Source organism: Serinus canaria, chromosome 2, assembly GCF_022539315.1.
Source record: "Serinus canaria isolate serCan28SL12 chromosome 2, serCan2020, whole genome shotgun sequence".
In the NCBI taxonomy this organism is placed as follows: domain Eukaryota; kingdom Metazoa; phylum Chordata; class Aves; order Passeriformes; family Fringillidae; genus Serinus; species Serinus canaria.
In genome coordinates, this window is record NC_066315.1 from 90142922 (window position 1) to 90169483 (window position 26562).

The 26562-nt window shown below is 38.1% G+C and overlaps 1 protein-coding gene across 1 annotated transcript in view; it reads left to right on the forward strand.

Annotated features, from left to right (window-relative positions):
- The window catches only part of LOC127059258 (gamma-aminobutyric acid type B receptor subunit 2-like), a 262204-nt gene that overhangs the window by 182466 nt on the left and 53176 nt on the right, over nt 1-26562 (forward strand). The window lies entirely within an intron of this gene.

Consider the following 26562-nt stretch of genomic DNA (forward strand, 5'->3'; position numbering starts at 1 on the left):
ACAACATTTTGATCATAGGAATTGCAATGAAGTATGGGCTAAATGCCATTAACCATGGTTTTAACAACTGAGTGAAAGAAAATATCTTATACATAATGAATCAGAGCAAGACAAGGAAAAGAGTTGGCCCATTAATTATTAGAGAGGTAAAACTAACAGAGACATGCCTGGTTGTTTGGTTGTTGGAAGTTTTTTTTCTTCCTCAGCATTGATTTTAAAAAAAGGCTGACTGCGCTCTGAAGACTAGCATAATTAAAACTGGGGAAGAGGGATAAGAACAGGTTAGAGTCATCTTGGATGAGTCAGATATTTTCAAATTGTCTGGCACAATTAATTCACTATGGAATACTTAAGAAATCTTAGACTCTTCCCCTATGAGCTTTGAGAATTAAAGGATAAAAAGTAAATGAATTATAGGGGGAGGAAAGAAATGTTTGTGTATATCTTTCCAGAAAACACACAAAGGCCCTGGGAATTATAGGCCAGTCAGGTTAAATTTGATTCCTGGAAAGACACTTGAACAAATAATCTGTTTGGAATCACACAGGAGATAAAAAGATGCTAAACAATGGTGAAAATGGATTTGTCAAGAATAAATCATTTAAAGCAATCTGATTTCCCTCTGTTACAAGGTAACACATCTCAAGGAGGTGCGATAGGTGGTGTGCGATATTTCATGACTTATTAAATGTTAAAAGTGCTCCTGAAGAAAAGCAGGGGAAACTTAATTTTGGTAGAGATACTGTAAGAGCAGTCTAGTCTCTAACCACTATTTCTGTAGCAGAAGTTAATTGACATCAGGTCAGTAGAATGTTTATTTTTAAAACAAATACTAAAGCAAAAAGTCACCAAAAAGTATGGTATGCTTTACCCTTCTCTGTCTTGGAAATAATTTCAGTGAGTAGTTATCAGTGATATACTTTCAAACAAGAAGGATGAGATTCTGTCAAATGGTATTCTCTAGAAAGCGATAAGGTTTTTCTCTAGATAGTATGATAGAGAAAATGTTTATTAAATTGCATTTGATACCTACTTGGGAAAAGCTGCAAGTACTTCTCTGAGGACAGGATTGAGTTTAGAATGATATTGATACTGGCTTAATTCCAGTCAAGCACCACACAGCCACTTGGTCATTCCCCTGCAAGCAGGTTTGGGGACAGAATCTGAAGGGCAAAAGCCAGAAAACTCAGGGGCTGAGATAAAGGCAGACTCATAGAGAAAGCAAAAGCCATGTGTACCAGCAAAGCAAAACAAGGAATTAGTTCATCGCTTTCCATAGGCAGGCAGGCATTCAGCCATGTCCAGGAGAGCAGGGCTTCATCACACATAACAGTTACTTAGGAAGATGAACATCATCACTCCAAATGTCCCCCACCTTCCTCCTTCTTCCCCCAGTTTATATACTGAGTATGATCATATGGTCTGGAATATCCCTCTTGTCAGTTTGGATCACCTGCCCCATCTGTGTCTCCTCCCAGCCTACCATACAACCCCAGCCCCTTGCCAGTGATGCAGGATGGCAAGCAGAAAGGCCTTGACTCTGTGCAAGCCCTACTCAGGAATAACAGAAATATCTCTATATTATCAACCCTGTTTCAGCACAAATCCAAAACACAGCTCCATTCTGCACACTGCGAAGAAAACCAACTCTACCCCAGCCAAAACTAACCCATTGATAAAGGCTTTAATAAAAACAATATTTAAGTGAAAAAGTTCAAAATGGCTATGTAGGTAGCAGACCTCCAGAGAAAGATATGTCAAGCACTGCAAACAAACCACAAATTGAATAAGGGGAAAGATGTTTAGACTCCTTGATTTACTATAAAAAGTAGAAAGGAACCAAAGAGCTCTTGTTGCACTATCCCACTGTAATGCAATATTGATGCTTAAGACACACAAAGTAAACTATAACTCTACTTAGTGGTCATTAGGTAGAAGTTGGAACATCATGTCTAATATAATTTTCAAGAAGGAAGTAGATCAGAGAAATCTGTAAAAAACTTTGAGTCACTTGGAAACATTTAATGATAAAGATTAGAAGTGAAAAAAAAGTCAAATAGGTTAGATTGTTGAACTTCTGTTGTATAGGGTTTTTAGGATAAAACAAAACAAACATAACACCGGGATTCTTGGTCCTCCTCTGGGACAGCCAGAGGGACTTTGTGTCTGTCAGGGTCACTTAAGAAGTTCTAAAACTGCATCTTTCAAGAGTTTGCAAGAGTGCGGCACTTGAGTTCAAAGTCTCTCCATTTCTCTTGAAAGGTAAGCAACAACCTTCTGTGTCTGCAAACTCAGTTTTCTGTGATTCATTACAGCTTTCAAGTAGTGCAAGATTCAGTTAAAGCTTCCTTGAATTGCAGTGATTTTTATACAGCATGTTGAGTTCGGTGTCTTCAAAATGGTTAGAGCTCGATTTTTCCCTTTTCAGCTCCGTGTAGAGTTTTTCCCTTCCCCATAGAGACAGTGAAAGCACAGGGAAAACTGCAGGAACTAATTAAATTGCTGTCTGGGAGCAGTGAGGAATGGGAGTCATGAGCAGTAGAGCATGTGACAGCTGGGCAGAGCCCAGTCCTGCTGCAAGACAGGAGGGCAGACCCAGGGACTGAGGCCAGCATGGGCCAAATGTGAAGATCATCAGGCAAGTAAGTCCATGGCAATGAAGCAGGTTCCAGGCCAAGGTAGCAAAACAATCCTCAAGTCAGGGTCGGGTCTGGTGTCTGCTCTATGGGTCTATGGCAGAGACTGATGACACAGGACTAAAGGCTGGATAGAGGTCCCAGAGGAAGGACCATCAAGGCCTGTTAGTGACCCTCAGGTGCTGGTCAACTGAAACTACAATTTTCCCTCTAAATGGACATCAGGCAAAATTATTCTTCTTGACTTTTCTTGCAAGTGACAAAATAGTTGAATAGGATCTAAAACATCCCTCTCTGTTGTAAAATGCCAATGAGCTTGGGATGTAAATGGTTTTATCTATAGTGAAAATGCATTAGATCAGAAGTAACTTAATATCTTCTCTTACTCTTATGCAAAATAAAATAAGCAGAAACTAATCAATGAGATCTTTAGAGAAGCCTGTGTAATAACTTATGTGGTTTTACTCTTAACAGTGAGTCAGAGCAGTTCTCTCATTTTTCCATCTCCCATCTCCCAAACTGCATCAGTTTGACAGATCTCTTTCTCTTTTTTTTCAATCTACAGAAGTTTGGATATCTATCTAAATTTCCTCCAGTGGTCCTTCCACCTAAACACATGGGGTATTAGATGCTCGTTCTTGCATAGGGACTTCATACCCATGTAGTTTAGTCAACAGGAATCCTGACTGCAAATCTTTACCTGCCATCTAAGTTCAGGGATTTTTGGGCTGATGACTTTTTTCCATAGCTAGATCACTGTCTCTTGTCCCTCTGCAATTTGTACCTTGATCTTATCTCCTGAAAAATTAAAGCTCACCTAACTTGTCTGCAAGTTAGCTGCCCCTTAAAGTCATCAAGCTGTCTTTATGGTTTACTTTGCCTTGTAATGAGGCAGTCATCTCAATTGCTTAGTTTATCTGTCTCACTTCAGTATATCTTTGAAGACCAAGATCAGAGAAAATCTCTTGCTTCTCTTTCAATTGTTTCCTTTGGGAATCCTTTCCCCTGAGGCTTTGGGTTATCATCCATTTCCTTTCACTTGGTGAAAAAGCTTTTCTTCCTTATTAAAAAATGTTATATCTTCCTTTTCCTCCAGGTCACAAAGAGAGATTAAGGGTCGGTAGAGAGAATGGAGAACATTATGCCACTGTACTTTCAGTTCTTAGAACACATGGGCAATATCTATACATCTTATACTGCTATTGTGGCTTGAGACTCTCTTTCTTGGCATTACTTGGATTCAAGGATTATGACTTTTCAAGTTACCTGTATTTTATGACTGCCAATAGGTGAGCTCACTGCTAGCATCCTTTGTGAGTTCTTCAGGTCCCCATAAATATCCTTTCCATTGGGTTAATATTTCAATTGTGTAAGTTGACTTGGTATAAGAATAATGTACACACTTCATCAGTTCTGTTACTTAACTAGGACAAATTCATACCTTCTGTGCTTCTGTGTCCTAGATTTTATGGATTGCTGCCCTGTTTTCATCCTCTGGGAGAAGACTGTTTCAAAAGTTAATTCTGGGGCAAAGATTTATAAATGAGGTTACAAAATATTTCAGGATTTTCAGCACAAAGTGTTTGCTGTGGTGTATAACTGTAGGGTAATTTAGGTTGGAAGAGATCTTAGGAGGTCTCTTGTCCAACCTGCTGCTCAAAGCCAGTCTAGCTTTAGTGTTTCATAACCCTGAAGAGTTATAGCTGTTTGTCCTGGTTCTGGGCAGGGAGGGTTAGTTTTTGCAGTATCCGGGAGGGGACATCTCCAGGACCCAGAAGTTATTCTCTACCACCTCACCTCGTTGCTGGGTTTTGGGGGAAGGGAGTCTCTTCCAGGGAGAAGGGATCCCTTCCAGCTCTGCTGGAAGGTGGAGGGAGGGAGGGAGGTGGTGGAGGGAGCAGTCAGAAATTGTTTTCATATGAATTGTTCACATATTTCTTGTACCCTCTGTCATTAGTATTGCTGCTGTTACAGTTCCTTCTCTTATCTCATTGTTGTTTCCAGTAAATTGTTCTTCTCTCATCCCAGGGTCTTCACCTTCTGTGCCTCTTACTCTCCTCTCCATCCCACCTCAGGGGATGGGGAAGAGGCTGTGAGCAAGAGGCTCTTGGTTTCACTGGGAGCCATAAATTGGAGAATAACATTCCTAAACCATAGCATTGTTGGACACAGTTTTCAAAAAAGGCCTGACTATGTCCTGTTTCTGATTCACAGATGAGCTTTCATCTGATTGAAACTTATGCCATGGTTGGTGCCTCAAGTTTTACTGCTGCCTGCAGTACCTGTTTGGAACTGAATATTGCTTGGTTTGTCTCTTTGAAAGAGACAAACCAAGCAATATTCCTGTGTTTTGTTGTCTTTCATGCTTCAGTGGGAAGAGTCATGGGAATAAAACGATACTTAACTATCACAAGTCAAAAATTTTGGATGCCAGTATTGAAGATGTAAAGGCTACAGAATATGACTGGGAAAATGAAAAATGTATACTCACATACTGGTTTTCAGATAATGCTTTATTTGCTGATTAGTAATTCTAATTTACCTTGCTTCATTTTTTTTCTGTTATTTCCTGGTTATTTTTCATTTATTTATACACCTTTTTATTCATGGTATGTTTCAAATTGGAAGCTGTCACTTGCTTGCAATAGCACACTAAGAGGGCTTCCTTATTTTGTGATATAGACTGGCTTCAATTACTTCTTTTTGCAATCATCTCATGTTAATTCATTGAAACTGCATATTAACTTAGCATTTGATACACTATTCATGATATTTCTAGATTTAAAAAAATACATATACATTTTCCTCCCACTGAATACCTTGTCTGGGATTGTTTTTAAAATAAGTTAAATTCTGTTGATCTCAAGTGAATCTTTGTTTTTCCCTACTTCTTAATAGTCATCTCTTTATGTGATTTCTCTGCTTCTTGATGGAAATATTGAGAACTTGTAATGTAATTTTATAAATGTAGGTGGCATTTCAAAAAGGCAGAAGAAATGAGAAGTGTGCAGTATGATAATGAAATGCATTAACGATATCAAGATAAAATATTCTCTCCTGTGACTCTGTCACAGTCTTCATTGATTTCAGTAACTTCAAAAGATGTCAGTGACAAAAACTTAAGAAAGAAAAACCTTGTAAGTGGACAAAAAGGCATTTTTTTTTCTGGAGGACATGATGAACACTAAGGATTTCTTTAGATTATGTTGCACTTTGTACACTGACAATGCAACATCTACAAAAATCAGCAGGCCATCAGGGTCCATCTTACCTAAACTTAAAGAATTTAGGATCTCTAAATTCCAGGTCTCATCCCAGAAAAAGTAATACTGGAAAAAATAAAATTGTTCCCAAGAAAAGCAGCTAACAATAACTCTTCTCAACACAGTATGTGTCTTTTGCTGTAGCGAAAGCAAGGTAGAAATATTATTAATCTAGAGTTTTATTTATTGCAGCCTTGCTTTGTCACTGTGCAGTCTGCAAACTTGCATCTGAGTTAGTGGTCAGTTCTGATAAGAATTCACTGGATAAGCAGAGAGAGTTTTTGTGTGGCTAAGAGGACTTGAGGAAAATAAATGAGATAGCTGTTGACCTTTCAAATTTCAGCCAGAAAACAAGCTTGAGACACTGGTTTTAGATCACTGTATGTATACATCATGTAGATTTCAAGCTGTGATTATGCTTTTTGACTTCTTAGGTTTGGCTTCTGAGGATCAAAAAGAGGAGCAGAGCATTCCACTCTCCATCACAGTTGCCAAGAGGTGTTAGGGCAGCAAGAAAAACATTACTTTTTGTCCATGAATGAGCTTGGAAGCCTCAAATATACCAAATCACATAAATGTTTAATCTGGGTGCTCTGAATAGTACACAGCAATTTCATCCTAGAAGGAGTGCACTACCTTCAAATTTGATCAGAAAAAAAGGAAAGGCAGAAGATTAAAGAAACACAGAAGGCAGTAAAAGGAAAGTAAGGGAAAAATCATGAAGAGAAGATATTGAGAGCAAGAAAACTGAGACATTATAAATGTAATTGTTTAACTATAAAACTCTTAAAAAATATCTCTTCTTAATGTCTGCGTTTTTTCAAAGTGTCATGTGTCTGAGATCTTCTTTCATATTGCCTCATTCCAAATTCCTGGCTGATTTCTGTAGCAAAATTTAAGAACAATTTATTTCAAGTTTTCTTGACCTTGCAGAGAAGAATGATTTCCTCTTTTCTTCTGTCTTATAACTATGCTTTCCTATAATTCAAGTTCATACATTAAGATCTTCACAGAAAGGCAGTCCCCGAAAGTGACTTTTACTAATTAAAGGGAAACTGAAGTACTAGATCTAGTATGATTCTTCTGGGTCCTGGTAAATATTTAGAAGCTGTGAGATTATGGCAAGGTCATAAGACTATGATATGGGAAGTGGGGATAAATCAGAGAGATAGAACCTTAGCCCAGGTTTGTCCCTCTTCATAGGAAATGTTCCGTACACATTCAACTACAATCAAGGGGTCATTTTAGGTGAGAATTGTAAATGGTAGTTAAAAGTGACTATATGCAGGCAGCCTTTTAGTACCTTTGCAGATGAAGACTGCACAGCCTCCCTGGGAAACTTGTGTGAGTGGTTGGTGATCTTTGCTGTTGCAAAGCATTTCCTGATGTCCAGAGGGTACTTCCTAGGTTTCAGTATATGCCCTTTAATCTTGTCACTGGGCATCACTGAAAGAAGCCTTTCTTCATCCTCTTCACCTTCAAGGTCCTTCTCTGGTCACCCTCCAGTGTGTCCATGTCCCTTGTATTGAGAAGCCAGGAACTGAACCTGCCACTCCATGTATGAGTTCAGCAGTGCTAAGCAGAGAAGGATCACGCTGTGTTGAGTGCAGAGTGTTGACACGCTGTGACAACACTCCTTCATGCAGTCCAGAATATTACTAGCTTTATATGTCACAAAGGCCCATTGCTGGCCCATTTGCAACCTGGTGTCGACCAGGACCATCCCCACCAAGTGCTTTCCATTGGGCAGGTCCAGCATATATTGCTGCAGGTTGTTGTTCCTCCCCAACCCTGGACTTTGCACTTCCCCTTGTTGAACATGAGGCTCCTGTCAGCTCATGGCAGTGTGACCCCACTGTGTATCAGTCACTCATCCCATTTACATGTCATCAGCAACCTTGCTGAGGATGCCCTCTGCCCCATCATCCGAGTCATTAATGAAGATGTTGAGCCGGACTGGAGCCAGTACTGACCCCTGGGGTACACTGCTACCTTCTGGGCTCTGCCTAGACCTCGTGCCACAGGGTGCAGCCCTTTGAGCCAATTTTCAATTTACCTCACTGTCCACTTGTCCAGCTCGTACTCTGTTAACTCTATGAGAATCTTACAGGACAATGTCAGTAGTCTTGCTGAAGTCTAGGTAGACAACCTGCTCCATCACCTTCTCAAGGACTGATGTGGGGTAGACTGGTCCTTAGCTCCCTGACATTTCCTTTCCTCCAACCTCCAGGCACTTCTCTCAGTCACCAGGATTGTTTGATTATCAGTGCAATACAGTATCATCTACTTTGGTGTGCTCAGTGTCTATTTGCCCACAAGATCTCATTGGGCTCATTATCCCTCCCTAGGAAAAGCTCCATATAGTCCAGCTGTTCTGCCTCATAAAGGGCAACCCCACCTCCTCATTTTCCTCTCCTCCTTCCGCAGGAGCCTGTGTCCCATTGCATCACTCAAGTTATACAATCCATCCCACCTTACCTGTGAGCCCCATAAAATGGGAGTTCCCACAGCAGCTCAGTGATATCTAACTCACCATACTGCATGATTTAGTGTATGGGCACTGCAGAGGGCAACCCCAAATGCTGATTTCCCAAAACAATGAAAAGATTTCTCCATAATGGTGCCTTGTAGGCACATCCTTGCTTACGTTTTGGAGGTGACCCTGCTTAGGCTGCTTCAGCTTTGTTTTGTTGATTTTGTGATTCCTTTTGGTCATGTCACTCCAGGCCCTTTACTTATCAACCATCTTTGCCCTTCACTGTCTCTTAGCACTTCTGATAACTGTCTCCCCTGTCATTCTTAGTTTAAAGTGCCTCTTTAACAGGTCAGCCATTCTGCTGGCAAAGATACCTTTGTCTCACTCAGTGAGAGGGATCCCATCTCTCCCAAGCAAATGTTGACCCACAAACAGGGTTCTATAGTTGTAGAAATCAAAACCCTCTCACCACAACCAGCTCCACAACAACTTATGGATATGTATTACCAGCTGCCTGCTCCCCACAACCTTTCCCCTCACCTCCTCTCACCAGCAGGAGTAAGGAAAACACCATGTGGGTCCCTATATCCCTGTTTACTGCTCGTGGAGCTTGAAGTCACTTTTGGTACTATCCAGGCAGCATTATTGGTGCCCACATGGAAGAGCAGCAGAGAGTAATAGTAACTGTCAGGAGAGCTTTGGCACCCTCTAAATATTATCCTGGGTCCAGGTACCCAGAAAGCAGCAAACCTCCCTAGATCATAGGTCAGATCCACAGATCAGTTCCTCTGTTCTCCACAGCAAGGAGCCACCCAATACTATTTCTTTTTACTTCTTCCTGGTAGTTTTGCATGATTTAAGGTTAGGTTTGGGGGACCCAGATACTTTGCTTGAAACCACATTTCAGTCATCTTCAGGATTCACTACACTACTGGGAGGGTAGTGAATCTGTCACATTTGTAGACCTTTATGTGGATCAGGAGTTTTCCTCTTAGTACCAGAGATCACTGACTTGGCATGGACAGCTTGAATCTCCACTGCATCTTGGGCTCCAGGGATATTGAAACTATAATGTGTCTGAGAAGTCTGTGTGTCTGTCTCTTTTCATCTTTCCTGCCATTGTGCAACCTATGTGTCAATACCACACTTATGTTTATGTTTGTGTTTGGACACAGTCACCTGCCTCTTTCTCTCTTCCACCTCTCAGTTCTTCTTTTCTGTGCTCTTCTGCACCAGCTTCTGTGCTTGTCTGTCCCTAGGAGCTGTATTTGGGCTTGGCTCTTGCAAAAGCTTCTCCTGAGCACCAGCTGAAAGGATTCTTGACCCTCTGCAATCGGTGGCTGCAAGAGGCTCTAAGCACCTTGGGTCAAGGGCACCAGGTCATGTTCGTTAGAATTTGCTAGAGCATTTTGGGGCCACGCTGGCATGGCTCTCCTTATCTCATCCTTGCTTGGCAGTAGCAGGCACCTTCAAGTTTCTCAGAGGATTCCTGAGTTTTTTCATCATTCTGGACCTTGTGCCCAGGGGATCACAAAGCAAAGACCATTGACTGCTGCACAGACTGCTGTGTCTGGGACACACAAAAAGCAAAGTCTGCATGGAAATAATAAAAAGAGAGGCAGAGGGCAGGAAAAATAAATCACAACATAGTTTTATTGAAGGAAAATTATGTCAGAGATGGTAAGCTAACTGATTTCTTAGAACTATTAGAGTGGATTTTAATGCTTGGCTGAACTTTATTTTGGTTGATACAGTGCCCTGCAGGACCTGGGCACAACAGGGAAGATCAGATGAGTGCAGGGAGTACTAAGTCAGTTCAGAAGCACAGCCAGAGGGAAGGCTCCAGCAAACAGCAGTACTTTTAGAATAAAAAAGTTGATAGTGAATTTTTCTTTTTAAAGGAATAGCCCTGGGATGGATTTTTTTCATTGTATTAATTCATTACTTTAGGGAGAACAACTTACAAACTTGTGAAAGTTGTAGATGACACAGGGAATAAAGAAATTCCCATTACAAAAAAGAAACAGATCATCACAAGGGTTGTTCTGTATGATCTTGTTAAAAGGAATCAGAAAATGAAGTGTGGTAGGCTTTACATGAGGTAAAGTTTCCAGATGCTCCAGGATTTTAATTAAACAGATTCCAGCTGATGCAGAACCATAAGACATTGAGGATGGTTTCAAATACTCTTTTAAACTCTCTTCCTTTGGCTCATTATAGCTGTAGCCTTAAATATTTTATTGCGGATTTAAATTTTAGTTCTGTAAAATGTTTTACAGCCTCCAGCATATGAAGAGACTTCCCATGTGTGGATATTTTAAATCCATGTATCAACTCTTTGGTTGATACACCAGGCAGTCCCTTTCAGTGATAAATTCTAGTGGATTTTAGACACACCCCATTCTTAAAAAGAACCTCCTTTCCTTGTTCTTTCTTAGATCAAATCAATCAGAACTCTAAGTTCCTTCTCCAGTTTTTGATTTCCCTAATCAGTGTTACATCACCTTGTGGAGAACTTACTTAAGAAATATAGATTTTTTTTCTGTTTGTTAGAAAATACAGAATTAATCAAACTCTGATTATTGAAAATTTTATTACAATAATTGTACTGTTGTGATACTGAAGACACACTTGAAAGTGTTTTAATTTTTGCCAAATGCCTATTTTTCAGTTTTTTTAGTCTAGATCAGACAGCTACTTATGCATTGTATTAGTATTATCTGGCTGAACGAATGCATGAGGACTTTCAGCACACAGATTTTTAAACTTTGACTGCAATCAATACTGTCAGAACAAACTTGAGATCAACCTTTTCTGTAAATGTCAAAAGCTAAATCACATACATGTTAAATAGGAGTTAAATTCACTAAAACTGTTGCAATGGCTGTCTTGGCTTCTTTTCCTGACCTCTTTGTAATTACTGTGAAGGAGCTTTCAAGAGGTTCATATCCTAGGTCTGTAAATATATATAGACTTCAAAGCCTGTGGAGTTTAGTTGTTCTTCCTCCTGACACACTTGATGGGGTAGTGGATAAACAATTTTTGGGTGCATTTCCAAAATCAGAGGCAGAGATTACAACACAGTGACCAGTGAACTAGCAAAGGTACCCTAGAGTCAGCACTGAGATTTCTGTGTATTACAAATGCTGCCATTTTCCTAGGTAGTTAAAGCCTTCCTCTGGGGCTCCAGGGATGTACTTCCACACATGCAGAATTTGCATCCCCAAATAAATTTCTAGACTCCAGAGTGCTTCGGTCTGTTCTTCAAAGGCTGCATGGAGGTCAGTGCTTTCTCTCAGAAAGCTATTTTTGCAGATATTTTTGCTTTAGTTTCTCATTCAAGAACATGCCAAGGAAGTGGAAATTCTCTTTTCTGTTCCGTTCTCTTTGAATCCTCTGAAATGAATTCAAACTCACATCAGCCCACTGCCTGGATGGGGACCTAATCATCAGAGTGGCAGACATCTGCTAACTTTTTTGGCAGTAACTCCAAGTACTTTTGCTGCTGTAACAAATGGGAGTATAACCCATTCCAGAAGGATACAGTGTAGGTGGAAAATGAGGAATATGTCCAGGTACTCTTAAACAGATACATGACAAGAAATGCTTATGTTTGCTCTGCACTGCTCTGAGGGAGGAAGGTGGGTGGTGAATTCCTGTACTTCATTCTGCAAATTACACATCTACTAAAGGGAGGAGGAGTACAGAACAGAATTAGACAGTGTTGTACAGAACGTGTCGCTTACAAAACTTCTTTTGAAGTTCAGCCTGTATATGGACATTGAGCTGGCACTGTTTGGATGATAAGAAATGAGCAGATGTTGGTCTTCCTTCTGCAGAGACTGTTCTAGTCCTTCCTTAGATATGCAGAGTTAGTAATGCAGCATGAGCAGGATTTGCTGTGCCTTTGTTTGCCATGTGGAGATGTAATGGAGATTTGTTCTCACATGTTTTACATCCCCAATCTGTATAGGGCTTGCCAAGAGAAATGCAAACTTCACCATGACAAACAAGAAGATATATGGCATTAGCAGGTCTTAACAGCGACCCCAAAGCTTCTTTAATAATGCTCTGTGATCCAGTGCAACTTTCCAGACAGGACAAACAGGTGTCAACGACTGGGGTAATCTGTTCAGCCATCTCAATTGCATACCCAGGATGCAGTTACTTTTCCTAATAAGTAAATAAACAGTAGCATTTAGAAAAATGCATCAGTCAAAGCATGCATGTGGGCAACAAGAGGCTCTGGTTTTGCAGTTATCAGGAGTGGTGCTTTGCATGGTAATTGCTGAAACCATGGCTTCCTACAGAAGCAGGAATCCATCTATTAAAACAATGTCTTTCCTATTCAATGCAGAGCTATACACCCCCATAGTTCCTCTTGCCTTCAAGCATGGACACAACAAAGTGCTTGTTTGCAGTCACCAAGAAGGAAGCAGGAATGTTCTTCATAGACCTTATTTGGCTCACTTTCCTCCCATGCTTTGTGCTGAACTCTTCTGAATCTTGTCGTGTCTCCAGCTTGAAAATTTCCCCTCTGTGATCCTTCTGCCTCTTGAGGTTGCATGTAGCAGAGGTGTGCTCTCCTATACCCTTCATCTGTCTGAAGTGATTTTGTAGATGAGATACTGAGTGCAGAATGCAGCTGCATCACCTTTATCAATGAAAAGTGTAGCCTTTCATTTTCTTCAAGTCGTTTTCATCACTGCCCAGCTTCATCAAGAATTGTCCACTTGTCTTTTCAAGATGTCTTCTCTAAGACTGTAAAACTTAAATTAATGTCAGCACTAAAATCACTATCTCAAAGGTATCAGAGGGTGGAATCTGTTTCAAAATGCAACAAATGATATAAATTTTGATTTTCACTCTATGGTTTTCTATCCACTCCTGATAATCATGTAGGAATTCGTAGGAGTTCAGAGACTTTTAGGCTAGAATGGATCCAGATTGCCATGCTCATGCAGTGTGTTGCATGCAAAGTTCCCAGCTCTGATATCTTTGTACTGAAAAGTTATATTCCTCACAGTACCACAGATAGCAGGGCTATTGGCATCACACTGAAATATTTATATTCTCTGGAGAAGAGGAGGAGGGAAATATAAGACTTACCTTTTCATTGTGGTGTAGTGCGCTGTACCCTTTAGCTCTTATTTTGTTTTCCAGTAATTTTCATAATTTTAGCTTTAGCTTTATTTGTTTAATTTCAGGCTGCATAATTTTCTGATGTACTAGCAAACCAATTTGCCTGCAGCCTAGTAAAAAATCTCATATTTTACCTCTTTCAAGTCTAATGATTGCAAAACTGTTTGCTCTTGCACTGGTGGAACAGACAAATGCTCTATGTTACCCTTGTCAGTCTTCTGCAATTGGTCCTGAGGTTTTCCCCCAGACCAGCTTAGCTTTGTTTGTCCAGCATGATGAAATGTAAACCACAGTTTTCTGTGGTGGATATCATCACCAATGGTTTCATAGATGCTTTTTTTTATATGAATACCAGGCACTTCAGGATGAATGCAAAGGCAAAAAGCAAGAAGTTCTCAACAAACTGGAAGCCAGCTGGTTTGAGCTTTTCCCTTCTGTTAAAGTTACTTATAATTTGTGCAGCTCTACAAATTCCTACCTTGACTGCCTTGTTTAGCTTAAATTTTGTGTCCTTAAAATGCTTTGCATAACTTGTTTCATTCTTTCCATATAAAATACTTTCTTAAATTTACTTCTGATTGAGACTTTTTTCCTTTGGCAAAATTCCTGTATTTTGTTGACCAACACCCTTAGGCAAATTTTTGACTCAAAAAAAGGTAAAGATTCATTCTGAATGGTCTTGTTAAAAAAGACAACTAGATACAGAATTGGTCCTCTTAAATATTTACTGTATTAACAGGGTGTGATCCATACAAATTTTCAATTTTTCAGATGACTGAGGACATGCCTGCATAACTGATGCCTCAGGGCCAGAATGCTCCCTTTCCTTACAGGAATTGCTCTGTGTTTGGGATTCATTTTGTGTGGTGTTAACCACAGGAGAGGGAGTTGATGATCTGTAGCTGAGATGATGGGTGGGGGGGTCAAGAGCACAGGGTGCAAGGTGATGGGAACAAGAGAGACTACAGGAGTAATAAAGCAGGGTCAAGGGACACCTGCCTCAAATGTCTATAGTCCCTTACTGAAAAATACAGAAGAGCACTGCTGTGTTGTGGCAGCTATTGATCAGAGTTTAGTGAAAGTAATCAGGCAGCCTGAAATACAGAACATACTGAGGTTTGAATATGGGCTTAACATATTTGCATAAGAAAAAATGGTTAATTGAAAAATAAATTGATTAATTTTCATTTCTCCTATGGAAACGTTACTTCTGTTGAATGAATATTAAGCAGTCTCTGTAATTCTTGATGAAGTAAGTGATTTGCATTTACTAAAAAGCAACCTTAAGCAAGGCTCCCAGATCCTTTGAATCTATGGTAGAAATTCTATGCCAATTTAAAATAAAACTGTAGACAAGAACTGACTGCACATTAGTTTTCAATTATTAGAATGAAAAACCTCTTTCCTGTAAAACTTAACATAAGAATGAAGGACAAGGAGGGAAAAATACTGCACGTCTTTTCAGATGTACACAGTACGTATGTTTGAATTTCAGTCAGCGATGCAACGAAAGAAAAGCAATCACAGCTGTAGCTGGGCTTAGCTGCAGACTTTTATCTGTGAAAAGAAGAAAGCTAAATAGAATTACTTGATAAGCAAATGCTGAACTCTATGGGACCTGAGATTGCAGATCTTAAGAATATGTCTGCACCAAAAAAATAAAAGTTCTTACCTGTCTCCAAGACAGAAAGAACTTTCAAAAAGGATTTTGTTTATTAAGGCTAAGATTCTGTCAGTATCTATCACATGGTTTTGATGCAGTGCTTTCTGACTAAAGCATTGTGTCCTCTATTTTGCAAGAATTCCAACTGATGAATTTCCTTTTGGCATTAAAATATTTTTATTTTTCCTTAAAAAGCCTGTTACTTTCCAGAATTTAATACAGTGTTATGTGGTACAGTATAACAATCTTCCCCTGAGGTTCTATTGCTGACTGTGACATCATGTGGTAGGGACATTCATGGTGGGGAATATCCTTTTAGTCAGTTTGGATCAGCTGTCGTGGCTGGGTCCCCTCCCAACATCTTACCTATTCCAAGTTTACTGATTTTGGGGTACAGGAGGCAGAGAGAAATCCTTAACTCTGTGCAAGCATGATTTAGCAATAGCCAAACCCCTGGTGGGTTATCAGTGCTGTTTTAGCCACCAGTGCAGAGCACAGCCACGCACAGGCTGCTGCGAACAAAGCTGTGCTGATAACTTCTTTCCAGCCAGAACCAATACAACCTGTTACTCCTTTTTGCTCAGGTTGGTGCCCGAGAATGAAAGTCATCAGTGTTTTTTATCAGTAGATCTTAAACAGTTAAAAATAACTGCTTTCTGCCAACATCAAAGAATTTGCCATTTTTATTATCTACGGGGATTTATTATAATTTAAGAAATGGGACATTTAGTACAAATAAAGTACAGATAAATGAGGGATGTGAGTTAGACTGGATCCAGTGAAAAGTTCAAAATAGGAAAGTTTGGTTTTTATCTCATCAAAAATGTAGATTTTTCTTGGTTTGCTGAGGGAAAATGCTACAGAATCTAATTAATAGATGTGTAATTCTGTTGTTTCACATGTATTCATGCTCAAGAGCACCAGAAGGCTGGGAAGTTCACTACCATCTTTGTCACTGTCCTAGTGCTTAGTGATACACATTAAAAAATGTGTGTTATTTAATCTTTAACTTCCAGTCACTATATTTTATGTATTTTTGTCTGCTAGATTAAAGTTAGAAAATCTCCTTAAGTAGGTAATTTATCATGTACAGACTATCATTAAGATCCAGTTCTGTCTTAATCCATCTTGGAGCTCATTTAGTCTCTTGCGGTACAGTCTATTTCCAAACTGCAAATCAATCTTACGGTTTTCCTCTGAAGTTTGAGCTCTATCTTGGCATTGCTTTTAGTGGATAAACTGTATGGAATTGGTTATCTTCAGTTTTGGGAGAAGAGTATAGGTACTGTAGAAGTACTGTAGGCACTTTAGGCATTTGTCTTTTTTTTTTTGCTAGGCATATATCTTGAACTGCACATCTTTTTTGCAAGTGGCCAGAGATTGCCTTCAATCCATGCTGCAGTCCAGATATAGGCTGGCAAACTCTGAATCATGCCCAGCTAAAGAGTGAGTAGGGCTAAGGTCTCCAGACAGGGGTGTCTGCACACCAATTGTTGTAAAAGATGGTCTGTTGGGGTGCAGGAAGATAATTGTCACATTTCCATTTATACTTATTTTTATCTTAAAAAATAAGGAAGAAATAAAGCTTTACTAATATTTAGTACACCAATTGACACTGGTGCATTTAGCCAATTCATGTATCAGATGGTCACATAGGGTTCTTGAAGTGTCCTGAACGGAGAGGGGCTACTTCCCAACACTGGAGAGTTGAGTTGGCATCCTCACTCATTGACTCACTTTCAGCTTATACCATGAATTACTGTTTACATGTGTCCAGTTAAGTGGATTTATGGATTATATTGTGTAGTTTTCACTAAACTACCAAATGGACAAGGGGCTTAAAAAGATTCCTGCAGGGCAACTGCAGATTGAATACTGATAATGCCAGTAGAAGTGCACACGAAGAAAATGACAGAGCTGACATTTCTCCTCTTGCTAGTATGAGCTCTTCATCAGTCACATTATGGATAAAAACTATGATGAGCCAAGCAGATATAAAAAAAAGTGAAGCAAAAAAAAAGACAAAAACCCCACCAAGTTACCAAGACCATTTGACATACAGATTTATAGCTACTGCTGCGAATAGTAAACCTTGCTTTAAAGGTATATTGTGCCTTGAGACATTTGCCATTGACAGTAAATGGAGCCATTAAGATTAGGAAGACATTTAAAATTTAAGCATCCAGAACATGAAAACAAGCCTCAAGTGATGTAAAGTCATGTGATAGTCTTTCTAATACTTTACGTAGCTAAACATAATGATAAATGTTCAAAAGAAAATTCTGAATTTTCTTACTTAGTAGGAAAATACAAAAACACCCATATTTTTGAGGCAACGCTTGTTCTTATTGCTCCAGTGAAAATGGCTGAAATGATGCATGGAGAACAATGGGGTGACAAAGTCCATTTGTCAGCAAATACTGTTGTAAGATGGACAAAAGAGTTGAAGAGCTGCGGAAGAGTTGAAGAAACAGATATTAAAAAAAATCATGCAGTGTAGGATGTTGGGAGTATTTGAAAGTACAGATATTTCTAATGTATCTCAGGTATTTGTTGGGTTCTATTTCAATAGTGGAACAGATAAAGAAGTACTTCTTTGTGAGCCATTGAAGGAAATACATACTGCAGAAGGTACATTCTCAGCTGTAATAATAAGAGTCATGTTTTATGGAAAAACCGTGTAAGTGTAAGCACTAATGGAGCAGCTGGTACAAAAAAAGTGTATTCCAGAGCGTTGCAGATCTAGGATCATGTGCAAAACACCTTTGCTGTGTCAGGCATTGGCAAGCTCTTGCAGCAAAGAAGCAAGTCCTCAGCTGAAGTCCTGCAGTGCTACTGATGTGGTTAATCTTATATTAAAAAGACCTTATAAAGCTGAAACTTAATCTATTAGAATCTATTAAACAGCAGTTTGGAGAAATGACTGAAGGCAAAGGGATGCGCCACATTATTCCTCCATTTCTCCTCTCCTTTAGGACCATACTTAAGAGTATCACATCATCTGGTAACAATAGGGAATTGGGAATCAGGGAGTCTGGGCAGGGAGAGAAAGAGGAAGGATTCCTGTCCTCCCTTCTCTAATATGTGTTTCTAGACCCAAATATCAGTAGCAGCTGATACTTCCCTTACTTTGATGTGTTCATGTAATGTGGAGGAAAATATGGTTCCATGTCAATGGATTGTTATTTAAACATTTATTCACACAAATCAGTAATGAATGATCAGTTTCCTAAATACTCTAACAGCACCTGCAGTCCTAGATAACATTCACCAAATTTTTCTGGCATTAAAATAAATAAATAGATGGAAAATTAAAGAACTATTCAATTTGCAGGATCTGCAAATGTATAGTCAAACGTGTCTTCAGAGCTTTAGCAGAAATGTTATGTAAAGAAAGAGAACATAATTTAAACAAAATGAATGTCTTTCTCCTAATTCCTGGTCTAGTACAGCTTCTTCTTGCCAGAACAGAGTTTGCTTGTATGGACTGTGGGACTATTCCCCGGGCTTCTAAGTCTCTTTCTCGTTTAAAGGAGGGAGATTAATTTTACAGGCAATTAATGTTACAGTTTGGTTTTGGGTTTTTTCATGTTAAATGGGCATCATCCTTCAAACCAATCCAAAACACCTAACAAATGACATGGAATGTATTTAAAACTCGTAAATAGATAGAAATTTTGAGGGAGATAATTCAATTCCATTGGTTCAAATGCGTAACACATAATAATGGTATATCTATGCTCCTCTTCCTAAGAGGGATATAACAAAGCATTGTATGTGCTTATGAAGGTGCCAAACATTTTTTCATACCAGATTGTTGCTAGGTCTTGTGGGGATACAGAAGTCTGATTCCAGTCATTCTTTGAATTCCAGACACAATCCATAAGGTTAAAAAGAAAAGGTTAGCAACAGTGAAAAGAGTTAGGACATATGATTGAGGAAAGGATCACCAGTCCATACAAACAGACATAATTTTTACCACTTTAAACTGCCAACAAGTGGCCAAAAGACACAGATTGAAACTGGTTCCTTAATTTGCAGCATAAAGCACTTCAAGTCATTCTCACCTGGAATTCTTACCTAGAAGATTTTGTCTTCCGATTTCCACACTGAAATAAGGACTTCCTCTCACACAGTACTGATAGATTGCTTACATTTCTGTATGATTTTCCAGTCATGGATACAATTGGCTTTACTTTCTTAAACCAAACATCTCATATTAATGTGATTCTGGAGGACTGTACGGGAAAAGAGAATGTGAAGCCAATGAAATTAAAAGATGCCACCATGTTTGGTTTTTTTAACTACATTGCTGTAAGAACAAGTGCAAACCCCAAAAAGCTACCAAGACAATCTGCCAAGATGCAGCACAAGACCTATTCAGAATCCCATTGGGAATAATATAAAATAACATGCAGAACTTATTTAGAAAGGACTTGATATGAGACATACAAGAAATTATTTCCATTTAAGAAGTTTCAGGAAAAGAGACTACAAAGAAAAAATCTCAGAACGTAGAGAGAAAGAAAGAGAAAGAAAAGAAAGAGCAATTAACAAAGGCATTGAAGGATTCAGAAAGATATGTACAAGAACCAGAGGAAAATCTCTTTTCTAGAAAGACTTTTCACAGGTAACTGCAGTAGAGCTTCAGCCAACAATTGAAATCTCAGTGGAGAAAGTATGTGAATCAAACTGAGACGTTCAAGTACAGTAAATTATCACCACCATATGGTGTTCTTCTGAGGATTCTGGAGTAAATAAAGTGTGAAATAACAGTCATACGCCATTGCAGGAAATGTTGCTACAAGGTTTTCTTCAATATTAAGAAAATAATAATATAGTTCCTGTATTTTCTTTAATCTTGGAGAACCAAGGGATGATCCTCAAATTCCAAAATAAAGTTTAATCATCTATTAGTCTTAGAAAATAGGTATAAAATGGTCTAATAGCAACAGTACTTTTTATTGCTTTCCCTGAATTTAACTTTGTTTAAAAAGTGAATTTAATTCACTTAGCACAGGTGAATTGATTACATTAACTAGAATGGGTTAACTGAGCTATTAATTACCTTGCTTATCTAAATTTGAGCTTTCCAAAAAGGAATGTGATTATGCATTTTATCCATTTATAACTTGTTTGGTTTTTTTAACAGAGGTAGTTTCTCTCCAAAGCCTTTAGCAGAGGACAGTCATGTCTCTCATGATGAATTTGGGAAAATCACTGATGTAGTAGATTGTGCCATTATCAGTTTTTAGGGGAAAGAGGTGGGAGGCAGAGAGATTAGAAGGAGAAATAGTAGTTCAGTCTGTAACTTTCTTTCCCCAGGTGATATGAGCTACTGTAGCTCCCCTTTTGCCAGAGAGTGTCATTTAAACATCCATTATTTTTTCTATTGCAGACTTTTAGCAACATTCTGTCACACTCCCTGAAGAAGCTTTGAGCTTCAGCTTGCTGCTGTATATAAGAGACAGGGTCAACTTTGTGTGCTTCCTAGAAATCACAGTTGGCTATTGTGTCAAGTACATGCCACCTTTTCAAAACATGCTTAAGTAGTTGAAATTGTATGCCTTGTATTTTATTAGTTTTGAATTTTCAACCTTTACTTTTAGGTTTATCCTTTGCTCAGGAGCTTGTGGTGGGTAATCTAAATGCAACTAAATTTTAGATACCATTAATTGTGAATGAGAGCCACTTTATATGCATTTCTGACATTTTCCAGGATCACCCCTTTTTTTTTTTTTTTTGTTTGTTTGTTTTCTTAGTTTTTTTTTAAACAGAACAGTAAAATCAAGACATTTCTTCAGGAAGCATTTACTGATGGGTAGACTCAAGCAGGGTTTCCTACAACAATTAAGACCATAGCCACCATACAGCTCCTTCAAGACTGCTGCTTCCTCCTACAGGTGTAGTGTGTAACCACTTTGTAAGAGGTTTACTGCACTGAATAATACATTTTCCAAACAGAAAAATATTAGTTCTCTTTGTTCCTTTGAACCTTTTTGCAGCATCTAATGACAAGAATATTTATCAAGTATTCTTATCAGAATGTTTAGCTCACTCTACAAAGTCATGTAAGATATGTAGATCCGAGTGTAGGGACAGCTAAGTTAACAGATTTGGAAATCCGTTGGGATTTACAGATGGAATTTACAGAAGTCTTTTCTGTACATAAAAGCATGATTGGTATTTAGGGATGATCTTTTCCCCACAAGTTATGTAGCCTGTGAGATAGTATGTCTGTTTTTCTGAAATATGAAGTACTTAAGGAGATCCAAAGAGAAGGATGTTTTTCACATTGTGAAGACTGCCACAACTAAGATTGTGAATTTCAGCCTTCTTGTGGCTTGTGGGCTTGAAAGCAGGGAGAAAAGAGATTTCCCTGTAACGCTGACAGTATCTTAGTCGTTCAAGGTTTCATAACACCACAGTTTCTCCAGTACAGGTGCGTGAGTGCAGACTCTTGATGCCAACTATTATAGCCAGATTCACAATCCTTCTTTGGATCTGCATTGCTGATGATTTCTGCATACCACAGACAGGGAATGCAAAAAAAAAACCCACATTAAAAATTGTGCTTCACAAATATTTGTGAAACTATTTTGGCATTCTGAATTATAAATAAATATAAATTATGAATAAAGCTTATCTGGTGTCTTCACAGCGAGGTGATGCTGAAGCATTTTGACAAAACAATCAGATCTGCAGAACTTACATGTGCAGAAGGTGGCCATTTGTATTTGTAAACCCATTGTGTCCTCAGATAATGATTCCAGTGATCACAGGAATTATATTTGTGACCACCTGACGCAGCAAAAAATTAATAAGTAAGCAAATGTTTCTGCTTCAAAGACTCTAAAAAGTTATTTTTGAAAAAAAACAGTAGTGTGAAATTTCAATACATAAAACTAAGAAATGCATTAGTACTTTAGTGTCATGCATCTTCAGTTTATCTTCTTCTGACTTTGGTTTCCAAATGGATTAAAGTTACAATCCTTAGTACAATGTGCTACAAAATTTCAGTCTTAAGAAAACAGAGAAGAATGGCTCAATTTAATATACATGCACAAATGGAAAGAGTTCTTTGAATGTAAATGATATACAGGGGAGAGAAAGAGGAATATATATTTTTAAAATCTCCTTATTGCTTGTCTCTGCCCAGTAATATCACTCCAGTTTGTATCCAATTTAATTCTCTAATGTAGCAGAACCTCTGAGTCAGAAGAGATAGAAGGTAACTTCTCATGTATTTTTCCAGAAAGAAGAAACACGGGGCTGAAACAAGGTTCATAGGGTAAAATTTTCTTGTTTATTTATAATAGCATTATCATTGTAGTGTTGTGACCTTGGATCCCTGTAATGGTGTCTGCAGAAAAGCAGAAAAGTCTGCTTTTCATCTGAAAGAAGAAATAAAGACTTTTGATGTTTAAGATGCAGGGTTTTTTTTACAAAGTTGATCTAAACAGAGATGTTTGGCATGGCAGAAAATAAGTTAATGAAAAGCTTTATCAAACTGATCTCAAATTTTAAGCAAACCTATCCCTGTACTCTTAAAAAGCCTAAAGCTCTAATACCTTAGTTTGTTGCCAGCAGGGCAAGTATTCCCATAGTTCAGACATAGAACAGAAGTAAATCTGAGCTTGATGTTACTGACTTTTCCACATTTAGGAAGTCTGAGGAATATGGATGCTTTTTTGGAGGACAATTGAAATAATGTGATAATTCCTTGTGATCTCTATCCTCAAAGGTTCTGTAATCTCCCTTTCATCAAAATGCCATCCAATTTTTATATTAGGTAAATGTTTCTTCCTTTTTTAGTTTTCCACTGAGGCTTGTATTCAAAGTTTTCAGTCAATAACAAGACTTACTCCTGGATGCAGAGGTTTTTATAAATGTTGGCATTGCCCTCCTAGTCTGATGCAATTGAACCATTAGTGAGGAGCTGTGGCTTTGGAGCAGTGACTGAGTGCGTGGCAAAACTTCCAACTCAGTCCAGGTTTTCTGAAAGGATTTGAAAGTTTTTCGCAAACCATGGTTTGAACAAACCTCCTCTGCCAGCCAAGAAGTGGAATAAGACCCTGTGTGTTCTCCCTCAGCCATTGGGTGGACAGATTGAGAAGTGGTGCAGGGAGGCAACTTGCTCCTCTGACCTTGCCCTGAGAACCTTTTTTTAAGGTAAGGGATCTTTGGGACTTCTAAGTTTGAGTGGATAGCAGTGCTACTGGAACACCATTTTGAGACAGGGTTAGATTTTGATTTGGGATTCAGCTAGAGTTCAGCTGTCTGTATCTGAGAGTCATCTAGCTCCATTTATAGTTAATGGAGGAAGGAGAGAGGTTCTTCCAGGGTGCAATTCATCTCACCTGTTTTAGACATCTATTTATTGATGATATTACTCATTCCTTAGAAATGCTCATTTATCTTAACTTTAACAATATACATGTAACACTCTTCCTAGTTACTGTTGGAATAAAAAATATTTCATCTGTCATGGATTAAGAGACTTCAAATGTATAAATGGTAGGTTGCTTTTATTCTGCCTAATCAAGGAGGATTTTACATAAGGTGCTTCCTTCTGCAATTATAAATCAAAGCTCTTTTAGCACTGATAAGATTTTCTTAAGCAATATTTAATTATCATTCATGTTTGTTTGAATTATCCCTCTCAATGAATTCTGTTCAGAAGTTTTTTAGTAAACGGGCTCTTCCTGAGTGTAATAAATGTGTTTGAAATGTGGATATATGTAAGAATTATTAACTACTATACATTTTCCACCTCTAATAATAGAGGCAGATCTTGAGTCCCTAATTTTTGGGTCAGTAGTCAGTCTCTGCTACATGTGGACTATTACAGAAGTGGGTTTGAGGGTGGTGGTAAATACAGTGTGACCTTCAAAAGAAATTATCTTTTACTAAGCTTATTCTTTAGTTCTGTGGTACCATGAGACTTTCCATCTTGTTCTGTTCTTGTTTCCTACGATGGATTAAATTCACCAATGTAAAGCAGCATTAATATGTATTCTGTGGAGTTTAGATTTATTTTAATTTAAAAGAATTCTTTAAATATTTTTTTCTCTTAACTCATATTAAAACCCTATGAAATTTAATTTCCCAGTAAAAGATGCAGGTGCACTCTATATTCTTCATTTGATGTTCTGATTGCACTTCACACATAATAATATATAGTGCCTTTACTTGTCTGCCTCCACATTCCCTCCAAGAAAAAATATTGAGTATTTCAACACTCCCAGTTACTTGAATGCTTGCACCAACTTCAGTAGTCCTATTGCATTCCCTTGCTGTAATAAACAAGCATTTCTAAATTCTCACTTAATTACTTGCACTTCTGGCATTGGTTTATGTATTATTAAATAATCTATTCTCAATATGGCCCCTATTTATTTTCATAATACCTGACATGAAAATTACTGTTGTATAATATTACAGCCTCCAGAGCCTTTAATTTTTTTTCTGCTTTCTCTACAAGTCACATCTGATAAACTTGTAGAAGGATGGTCGTCCTATTTCCCTGGAAGCCATCAGAAATCACATTATCCTCAGTTTTGTAGGTGGTATCTCACAGTAAAGGAACCAGAAGTATATTTTTGGTGTATTTTCTTTTTCAGTTTTGTTCATTGGTACTCCTTAACTCCTCGTGTGAACAGATGTTGTTTCCTATGGATTACATCATTACTTTCAATCCTTGCCTACTATCTTAGAGATCCTTTCTGGCTTGGCAATGCATTATGTATTTTTTTCCTGTAAGGAATGTACCATTCCTTTCCTCTCTCTGCTGTACTACTGAGTTGTGTTTTAACTTGTCTTAGTGTCCAGTCTTAGTGAAGAGAGGTTTTTTTTTTGGACTGCTCAAAGTCCTGCTTTATGTGCATGTTCTTAACATGCCTGTAGATAAAGTGGAACTTAACCTTTTCATACTTTGTCGTAGTGCAGATCCTTGGGTTTTTTTCCTAGCTAAATTTTTATTTCACTGTAATATGCTGGTTTCTTCAAATACCTCACAGTAACTGATCCACATCTTGATATGATGAATTTTTTTTATCCATTGGAGAGAAATCTCCCTCTAACTTGGACTGTCTGTAGGTCACCCTAAAGCCCCCTAATTAACTTCCCCCCTAGCATAGGAACCCTACATGCCTATTAATTCTTACACACAACTGGTAGCTTTAACAAGAGAGTTCCTGATTATGTTTAACTTCTGTGATCAAGCAACACAAGAAAGGTAAAGTAAATACATTTATTTCTTCCTTTAGAGAATTTGGGAGGAAATTAGAGCATTTTGTAGGTGACTTCATAGAGGTTTCTTTTTTAACAGGTATGATTTGTTTGATAGTCATGCATATGTAGGTTTTATTTACCATACTGCCATTCCAGGCAGAAACGAGGATAGTTACCATTTTAACTGGAATGTGTAATTATAGTACAAATACAACAAAAATATCAATAGCAGTGTTATTATTACTCCAGTCTGAAACACATGAATGCTTCTTGTAGGCAAGACTAATATTGATTGCATTAGTTTTCAGGTTAGGCCCAGCTACTAACATCCTACTTCAATGAAAAAAGTAATATTTTTTGTGAAAACCTGTACTGTGGCAGTTTACCCAAATAAAAATCCAATATTCTTGGGTTCCTTCTTAACTTCCTGTCACAATGAAAACCATAAACATGGTACTTTTATAAAATACCTCATTTCTTTTGAATAGAAAAGGAAATCTGATGCAGTTCTGATTTCGTTTCTCCTTTACACAATAAAGAATATTTCGTTTTTTAGTTTTCCTCTAAATGAAATTCTTTCCTACTAGCCAAAATAATATTTTACTGTTTCCTCTTGGTGTATTTTTGCTTCATCTTCTATTTTTGCATTGTTTCTCTACTTCAGATAAGGTTCTACCACGTGTTTCATTTTTGTAGTCCCAAATGATGTGTGCATCAATGAAAGTGTATCTCTGCAGTTTGTACTTCTTGGATGTAAGTTTTCACTTAATGCTTCTAAGCCTCTAAATGTGAGTAATATGTTCCATTGGAATGGACATAGGGATAATTGCATTTGCTTGTAACACATTGTATAGTGAGACCTCTATCTATACTAATCTCAAAAATTGTAATCTGCCCTATGCGATAACTCACAATTTACATTTTGTCCACGTAATGAGGAAACAACTTCTTATCATTCAAGCATTTGTTTTGTATCCATATATTTATATGTCTGTACTGAAACTCCTAGAGTATAACATTTTGTGGTGAACTGTATATTCTGAAGTGAGAACAGGAAATCTTAGTAAAATATCTGACTGTGTGATCCATCTGGTCTGACCAGTTCTCATTTGTTAGGCATCTCTTATGATCAACATCTGGTGGGATTAG